The sequence below is a fragment of the Protomyctophum bolini genome (assembly GCF_963924005.1).
Source record: "Protomyctophum bolini genome assembly, chromosome: 11".
In the NCBI taxonomy this organism is placed as follows: domain Eukaryota; kingdom Metazoa; phylum Chordata; class Actinopteri; order Myctophiformes; family Myctophidae; genus Protomyctophum; species Protomyctophum bolini.
Window position 1 is genome coordinate 16,075,643 of NC_137872.1, and position 10,437 is coordinate 16,086,079.

Sequence of the window (10,437 nt, forward strand, 5' to 3'; positions counted from 1 at the left end):
GGAGGAAATGAGGGACTAACAGACGTTTGTGGAAGAGACAAGCATGCACGCACGCACATCATCTGGCAGGGCAGTGTCTCCTAATGCCAGTATACTTTCTCTCTCCAGCCAAACTCTGACCCTTGGCAGATAAGTGAGCCGGCTCTCCTTTGAACCGTTGGTGTTGGAGGTGCCGTGCATGGGAGTAAGGGCCGAGGGGAGGGGGGTGTAGGCCTGACAACATAGGGCTGAAGATGGGGTTAAGGAGTGTACTGTAGTAGTCCCATTCAAAAAAAGGAAGACAGCTATTCAGTGATTGAGTTTTTCCTCAGGATTTGGGGATACAAAAGGTTATATTTTCATGCAGTCATGAAATCAGAATCAGACTTTATCCTAACTTTATCGTCACATTGCAGGTTTACGGGTGTAAAGAAATGGGTGAGATGTGTTTTCTTTTGGCAGAGGACAGATCCCTGTGGAGTCTCACTGGCTGGCTGAACAGAAGAGACATTTAGTGACAGATAATGATGTAACACCACTCACTATTCTGTACATGCTGAACCAAATGACTATACATAGACACAGTATAGGATAAACTACTTAGAGAGGTTGTAGCCAGGTCTGACCTTGTTTACCTCTCAAGCTTTAGTTTATACTTCATCGTACGACAGCTTCGCTTGCCGAAAATAGCCAATCTGCAAGCTCACTCACGTGCTATGATGCCACACATTGTGAGCTTGTAGATTGCCTATCTTTGGGATATATATATATTATATATTTGGGATATAACTTATAACAGGGTTACACGTTAACTCTCAACTCCAAAGTCCATTTCTGCTCCTTTCTCAGCCTTTCTGCCTCCTCGGGCCAACAGACAGACAGTGCTAGGTGGTGAACCCCCTTGATCTCGCCAAATGAAAAAGGGGGCCACGGGGGGGAAAGGCCACCTTCATTAAAGGGGTTGTTGACATGAAGTGTTGAGTATGTAAGTGGCCCAGCTCCAGACAAGCTCCACATGCCGCCCTTGCTCGCTTGCGGCTGACAGCCATGCAGCTGCAAATGTCAAGATCAAGTTCACTCGGACCCAGACAGCCATGTTAATAAGCCAGACACAGCAACAGGTAGGAAGGTGGGGCGCAATGGCCTCAGTCACCCCGCCACAGTGCATTTAATTTCTACCGTCTCTGCAGAGGGTTTTGCTAGGCAGATTTGTGACGTACTGGCTGGTCCGGACAGGGAGGGTTATATAACTTTTTAGATTTGAAGAATCTGCTGATTTCTGGCCCTTAGCACAGTGGTTCTCAAACTGTTTCATGTCAAGGACCCTTACATTTACATATTTGCCCGCGGACCCCCATCTGAAAGTATTTTGTGCCAGGAACCCCATTTACAAGAGTGTGTTTTTAAAATGTTTCAGAAATATTCTGAAACAAATTAATCTCTCAAGATCTTTTCAAAATAGCAAACAAATGTTGATGCTCTGTTCACTAATTTGCTAGGGACCCCCTGGATCCACCTGAAGTAGATCTGAGGGTCCAATTGGATCACACTTTGAGAAACATGGCCTTCGCCAACAACACTTCTCTCTTGCATATGAACAATATCCATAATTTACATAATGAATATCCAGCAAGGAAAAGAGGGGAAGTGACACTGTGACAGCAGCAGTTAGACAAATATATAAAGCCAAATAACTTCATCTGTCTGCACCATTGCCCTAAACTAGTGTTGTTGTGGTCATCAATGTCACAATCAATATGGACAAATGAGTCAGTGGCAAAGATTTGTTCTTGTCCGTGGCAAATCTTTGGTTTTCCTTTTTGCACAGCATTATAGTGGTCTTAATTTGAACATAAGACCCAATTACTAAATGTCAAGTCTCCAGATTTTCAGAATATGTATGACACATATTTACAACACTAGGGCATATTAGGACACTAGGGCATATTAGGTTCTCGAATGTTTTATTTGCAAGGACCCCCTTAACTCCGATAGTGTACATCGTTTATTTTACACTCTCAGAGTTACCTGGTCAGTCAGGGCTAGCTCTTTGTGTTTGCGGTAATATTACTCTACTCATTTAGAATGTCTGTGGATTTTTTTTAAATTTTGACAAAAATATCCACCAAATACCTGTTTCTATATACATGAACACAAAATGGAGGTGGTGCCCCTGCCCCCAGGGGGAAATGGTATTTTATTTTATTATTATTATTATTTAACAAAATGGGTTCCCAGATTGCAAATAACATAATAGGGAACTTTGAAACACTCGGCCAGATGACCAATGGTGTAACTTCCATCAGCCAGTGGCCATTTCTCAATACCTGTTCTTGTCTGTACTGTCTCATGAGCTTTTGATACATTATCAGTTGCCAAGTATTGTCCCATTCAAAAGTGTGAATTTGATCCACCCGCTTTAGCAAGGATGCATTAGGTGGTGATGAGGTTGTGTGAACCTTTGGACAGGCAAATATCCCAGAAGAACCTGCAGCAATGGGGCAGGAGGAGAAAGCTCACAAGCAAGTACTGCTGTGTCACAAAATTATGTATTAAGATTAATGGTTTTCTGATCATTAAGTTGTTTAACTTGAACTTGATGATTTTTCAAGATTAGATACTTTAAATACTTTGTTAGATGTACACATTTATATTTTAACGTCCATCAAATGTAATCATTTTGAACACTGAAAATAGCAACTTACAAGTTCACAACATGACACATCCTGTAGCAATTATACAAGTTCACGTGTGAGCTCGTAAAATAAATCACACTCGTGAGTGAGGGGTGCCACAATGCCACATGACTTGGCTGCCACAATGTGCCACATGACGTCAATGTTTGTTTAAATGTTTGTTAAGTGCTCTAAACAAACATTAAAATTCCATAGACTTGGCTGCCACTCTGTTTGTTAAAGAGTGCTCTAAACAAACATTAGACTTGTTAGCTGCCATATGACGCAAAAGCCAGAAGTTGGAGGGTCAAAAGAATAAAACATGTCTTACTGTGTTGTGCCTTCTGTACTAAATATAGCGTTGTGAGGAGGTGGAGTGGGGTGGTCATTGAGGTTTAATTGATCAAAAATATGCTGTTCCAGACTCCAGACTCCAGAGCTATAAAAAGGTTGACTGCAGGTGTAGTAGGCAGGGAGCCAGCAGTGGCATAGCTGAGCAGCAGGTGAACCTGTAATCTGTCTGATTAGCTGCCTATCTTACCAGTGGTGGAAAGTAACTAAGTACATTTACTTAAATACTGTACTTAAGTACAATGTACTTTACTTGAGTATGGTACGGTGCTTTTAACTTTACTCCACTACATGCGTTTGAAAACTTTTGTATTATTTATTATTATAAACAAAACATGCATTATGTTCACTTATATTATATTTAGCAAAAATGAACTATTAATATGATTCGAGACACTACAAGTATACATTTAACATTTCTTGTAGATCTGATATTTTCATATGTTTAAACTTTTTGATACCAATACTGTTGTACTATTATTCAAGTAAATGTGGAATTTGGAGTATATAGTACTACATTTCAGTATTGATACTTTTGCTTAAGTAAAACATGCGAGTACTTTTTCTACCACTGCTGCTATACTGTAGCTGCCTGATAGCCAGGCAGGCTGCTTTAGTTCACAGACACCTCAGAGAAATGATGTTCTGTAGAGGACAGTACAGCTCATTGGCCTGCTCAGAGGTCTTAGTGGTTAGTATTCACCCTGATACTGGCTGTTCAAATGACTATCAAATTTCACCTGCAATGTGAAGTGAGCGGTGCATTGGAGTGTGTGTGTGTGTGTGTGTGTGTGTGTGTGTGTGTGTGTGTGTGTGCGTGCGTGTGTGCGTGCGTGCGTGCGTCCCATTGACCCTCCAATGCGACCCACAAAACAGCTGCACGGGTCAATAGGTCATACTCGGGGACACACGCACACGCACACACACACACACACACACACACACACACACACACACACACACACACACACACACACACACACACACACACACACACACACACAGTGATTAAGAGAGAGAGAGAGAGAGAGAGAGAGAGAGAGAGAGAGAGAGAGAGAGAGAGAGAGAGAGAGAGACTTTTCCAGAAAGTAAAGTACATTTACTTAAGTACTGTACTTAAGAACAATGTACTTTACTTGAGTATTTTCCAATAACCGGTATTTTACTCCACTACATGCATTTGAAAACTTTAGTTTACTTTGTACATTTTGATTATTATAAACAAAACATGCATTACCCATTTCAGGCCTATTCAGCCATTTGAAAATAGACGATCTACTGTACAAGCTCACAATGTGCGGCAATGTGATGCGCTGTGAGCTTGTAGCTCTGCTATTTTCAAAATATATTTAAACAGAGAGAGAGAGAGAGAGAGAGAGCACATCCTAAAGGGAGAGACATGACCTACTTTACATGCAGGTGGTTCATCTTGGCTGTTGCTGCATGCAAACAGCAGGGGGTAGTATAAACACATGGGCGTGCTCATCTGGCTCATCTGTTATTCTTCAACGTTTTAGCTAAAGCCCAGTCAGGAGTCTCAGAACCGATGGGGTCCTGAGCAGGAACCCGTGGGTCCTTAGGGTCAATCATGGTGTGCACATTAACCCTCATCACAGCGGGCAGACAGGGTCCCCCCCATCCCAGCCCAAAGCTAGGTCCGTCCACCACTTTGATCCCAAACCAAGATATCTTTAAGACTATAGGCTACTGGCTGGATTACAAGTTTGCAACACAATTTGTTGTGCACCTTCAGGTATATGAGATTAATTAATCAAATATTATCTTTAACAACCGAAATCCAAATCTGATCCATTCGGACCTGCAGGAAATAATAGTTTTGAACTGGACCCAGAGGATGGATGGATCCATCCGGGTTGTTACGGTTGTAGTGACAGCTGCACAGTGATTCAGGTATTAGGCTATACGCTTTGAAAGATGAGAAAATGTGTGGCAAATTAAACCAGACTCACGGTGAATGTGGTCTGCCATTTCTTGGGGTAGGTCTGCATGTATTCATGATGTATTCTTTCTCTACAAAGACATAATAGTAATTATAGGTCAAGCCTATACTGAGCTGTTCATTTTGTAGCTTTTGTCATGTTTTATTTAACTATAATTTGCATATGTAAATAGTAGGGAAATTGTGTAACTGATTCCAAATTAGTGATAGAGACAAGTTCACTGAAATTATTTTGACTCGATCTTGGCGTCATCAAGCATTAGCTCATCTTATCCACTGGGTGGCAGTGTAGTAATGCAATATATATATAGTAACTAAACAACACATGGCACTTTGGAGAGTTGGCTACACTGTTCCTGAGTGTGTGAGCACGTGCGCGCGCACGTGTGCTGGTGTGAGTGTGTGTGGTACATGCATGCCATTGCACATTGCTCCAACTATATGCTATTACTGGTAGGCTATGTCCCAGAGGGAATAACTCCAGCGTCATGCACATTATTTCAGTGCCATATTGGGGAAGATAATTGGTGACAAGCATCACATTAACATATGACCTGTATATCCAGCAGAGGACGCTGGGTGGAAGAAGTACTAACATTAATTAGGCAGCAATACCACAATTATTATTATTATTATTGACCGTAGGTAGCATTTACTATGAAAACCTGCATCTCCCTCCATATATGGTCACGCCTCATGACATCACGCCTCCACATATGGTCACGCATCATGACACCATCTCCATATATGAAGATCCCGACACTGGATAACCATACATGGGAAAGACTAGATCATCACAGATCTGCATATATGGAGCCGGCCAGCAACTCTACATCTGACCTCAAACCATTAGATCTCCATATATGGAGCTGACCTGTTCTGACATTCCATATGTTGATACTACCCACCTGTCCTTCCTGTTCTGACATTCCTTATGTTGATCTGACCTCATCAAACCCTGTACACTCAAGACACGATCCATATATGGCCAGACCTCATCAAACCCGTACACTCAAGACACTGCCCCCGCTGCCACCCTTAGATCTCCATATATGGAGCTGACCTGTTCTGACATTCCATATGTTGATCTGATCCCCCATGCCAAAGCGCCAGCACTCGCCCAGCAGTCTGCCATCACCCAGGCGGATGCGTGCACGCGACCTCAAGGTTATTATCGGGAGACACTCCGCTTCAGCTCTGTCTACCTACACCCCTCAGCCATAATAAAATGCACGGTAAACTGCGACCTCTAGTGGCTTATTGCTATGTAGCCTATGTTTTATAACAATAATCTAGATATGGAACCACAATGGAAATAAATAATCAACCTTGTGTCATCCGTAGCGTAGCTTTGCCTTTCTTTTCTTTTTTACTGCACTGCTGTATTGTTTCAAACTGCTGTTAATAAAGTATTCAATCAATCAATCAATCAATCAATCAATCAATCAATCAATCAATCATATTTAAGTAGTGTAAGCTTTCAAATAATTACAGTGGAGTAAAAAGTACAATATTATTTATGACGTACGACTCCATATTTGGGCATGGTTTCAATTGATCTGACACCACTGACGCACAGGGCCTTCCCGGCCTTGGTGCCGTCGACCGTCGTAATGCCTGATTTTACACTTGGTTGCATGCTGAATCTACAAGCTCGCAACGCGTTGCAGTGCAATGCGTTGTGAGCTTGTAGATTGTAGATTTCATAAAATGACTTGTCTTTAAGTTCTAATGGATCTCTTCTCCACTAGTCCTGTCCTAACATTTTAGTCAAGTTTTTATTTGTTGATGAAATTGTATATTTAGTCTTAGTTTTAGTCATCATAGCTTAGTTTTTATTTCATAGTCAGTGAAAAAAGGTAGTCAACGAACATTTTTCGTCATATTTTTAGTCTGCTGTTCTCAACAGCTGCATATTTTGTTCCCGTCCAGCTTGATGGGCTCGGGCCGTGGAACACACCGTACAGCTCCTCCTCTGCAACGAGCTGTTTAAGAGCGCTGCATGCAACCCCCTGGAAGGCCTGCTCCATGTTGATGGCCTCCTTGGTGCTGGTTTCAAAGTACGGGAAGTTGTTCATGCTCTGACACCAGGCTTGTGCTTGTTTGGTACCGATGTACCCGCATGTTCTCCAGGTCGATCTTGTTGCCCAGCACCACAAAGGGGAAGTTATCGTTGTCCCGCGGGCTAGCAAGTAGGCAGAGGCCTTTTTGTGGCAGTTCTGGACAACAGTGGGTCCAACCGACATCGGGCACTGCACCACCTGTGGTCGGGTGGAACACGTGTGTCGAATTTGAAGTTGGTGCGGCGAACGGTTACGTGGAGGACAGACGTACGTACAGGCGTACAGAGACTTGGTGCATTTATAGTTGGATTTTTGTGTGTCCAGTATCACTAGGCCTACGCCAGCAGTAGCACAAAAATATAGTTCCAGGGGGTCAAATTGAATGGAAGATGCGCTATATGGTAGAAATAGGCCAACAATATAAGTGACACTAGTTTTGTGGATTCATTATTTTTTAATGAGTGGCCCCCAGTGCCCCTCACCAAATGACTGGAACTACTGTACCTGTACTTACTGTAATATTCACCAAAACCATAGAACTCACGGGACTCAGGCAATCAATTAATACCTTTGCGACCACAAGTATTTCCTACAGCTTTAAGTCCAAAAATCTGAACTAACTAGCAAAAATACACTGGCAAATCATTGATTTACTTTTGGTCTATCAAGCTTTGAATGGTTTAGGTCCAATATATTTCTGATCTTGTGTGATATTATGAACCATTTCTGGGCATAGGAGGTTGCCTCGAAGGGAAGATTGGAAGAAGAGGTGGGAGATGACCAGTAGGGCAGAATTAACGCTCCTCGTCACACAAGCACGTCATGAAACAAAGAAACGAGAACATATCACCTCTGCACTGGCACAAGAGTGTGAATCGCCCAGAATATCAAACTGCTGCTGTTGACTCGTAGGGGTTCACTCTTTCCTTCTCCCCCCCCCCCCCCCCCCCCCCCCATTTTTCTTCTAAAAATAGAACAGAGGGGAAGCAACTAGGACATCCTTTCTGCGTTCTCTTCTCCACCATACCTCATGTCTCTGTCTGTCTGCTAGATGCTGCTAGATGCAGGATGGGTGCACATGTACCAAGGACGGCAAACTATGACAATATTGACTCATCAATAGACCCCCCCCCCCCTCTCTCTCTCTCTATCTCACACGCGCACATGCACACACGCATGCACACACGCGCACACGCACACGCACACGCACACACACACACACACACACACACACACACACACACACACACACACACACACACACACACACACACACACACACACACACACACACACACACATACTGTAGACAGTACACATACATGGGATTAAAAATGAGTTCCACAGGGAATTTTAATATGGCTGTGAATGACCTGGGGGAAAAGGCAAGAAGGGCTTAATTTCTATATACCGGTAATTAGAAAATCTGTCAAAATTAATATTCCAATTGGAATTTGGCTGAAAATCTTCAAATCAATTATTGAGCCAATTGCCCTGTATGGTAGTGAAGTGTGGGGTCCCCTGGCAAATCAGGAATTTTCTAATTGGGACAAACATCCAATTGAGACTATTCACACAGAACTTTGTAAATATATATATTAAAAACTCAAAGAAAAACTCCATATAATGCATGCAGAGAAGAACGTGGCCAATTCCCTCTCCTATAACAAAATACATACATATACATGGATGCACCGATGTATCCTCAGTGATGTATCCCAAGGTCATCAGGGTTTCGGGTCTCCCAACAACATACCCCTAATTAACATCCATAAAAGAGCATTCAAATTCCATAAACACCTTCAAAATAGTGACCCCATCACCAGGCCTTAAAATGCCAAGAGGAGAACATGAGCAGGAGTCCCCTCAGTCAGATGGTCCTGAGTCTTACCCCCCACCACCCCTCCCCTGACTAAAACAACCTCCACTAACCAAATTATCAAAATGCAACAAGAACATTATATCACATATTGGAAAAACAGAACAAAAACCCAAAGTAAATTACAATGCTATTTGGCCCTCAACCGAGAATACACAGTGGCAAATTACCTGACCACTGTTACTGATCCAAAACTGAGGAAGATGTTGACTATGTACAGACTCAGTGACCACCGCCTGGCAATAGAAACGGGCAGACACAGACAGAACTGGCTGCCTAGAGTCTAAGACAGGCTGTGTTCACTCTGCTCTCAAGGGGAGGTGGAGACGGAGCTACACTTTCTGTTACAATGTGACAAATATATAGACATCAGAGAATCATTCTTCCCTAAATGTAAAGAATTTGAACCCACCATTAATAACTCATCACTTCAATATGTTCTGGGAGAACAGTCCAAATGCACATTTTTGGCAGCAAAATACATGTGGAGTTGTCATCAACTGAGGGACAGCCAGTGGACAGAAGAGCCAGGTATCTGGTCATTAAGTTAATTAAAGTTAATTTATTTTCATTGTTACTGTATTGCTTGTTGCTCATTATTGTTGGGAATGGGATGTTTGTTGTTGTCTCTGTGTGCGCAATGTTGACATTTGTTTTGTTGTATGTATGCTTTGGCAATGTAGAACATATTTATCATGCCAATAAAGCCTTTTGAAATTGAAATTTGAATTGAGAGAGAGAGAGAAAGAGAGAGTGGGAGAGATAGAGGATGAGGGAGAGAGAGAGAGAGAGATTACTGATTCAATTGGAGGTGTTCTGCTGTCTTAGTTACTTGCTAATGAGCTCATAATGAGTCAGCTCACTGTCAGCCAATAACAGGCTTGTGACGTGTGTGTGTGTGTGTGTGTGTGTGTGTGTGTGTGTGTGTGTGTGTGTGTGTGTGTGTGTGTGTGTGTGTGTGTGTGCGTGTGTGTGTGTGTGTGTGTGTGTGTGCGTGTGTGTGTGTGTGTGTGTGTGTGTGTGTGTGTGTGTGTGTGTGTGTGTGTGTTTCTGTGTGTGTGTGTGTGTGTGTGTGTGTGTGTGTGTGTGTGTGTGTGTGTGTGTGTGTGTGCGTGTGTGTGTGTGTGTGTGTGTGTGTGTGTGTGTGTTTCTGTGTGTGCGTGTGTGTGTGTGTGTGTGTGTGTGTGTGTGTGTGTGTGTGTGTGTGTGATTCTGTTTATGCGTGCGTGCGTGCGTGCATGACACATGCATACACACCAACATGCACCAAATGACAGCAAGAACCACATACAAAAATCCATGAATATAGTGTGCATGCGCGACACTGACTGTGCATCTTGTCTTGTTGTCACAGTTGGCAGAGTGTGCCGTGTCCCCTCGACACAGGACACACTGACACAGCACGCACGCACACATGCACGCACGCACGCACACATGCACGCACGCACACACACACGCACACTGGAGACCCAGGTTCTATTCTAATGAGGCCCAGCGGGACGTGCAGTAAACCCAGTTTGTGGTGGATGA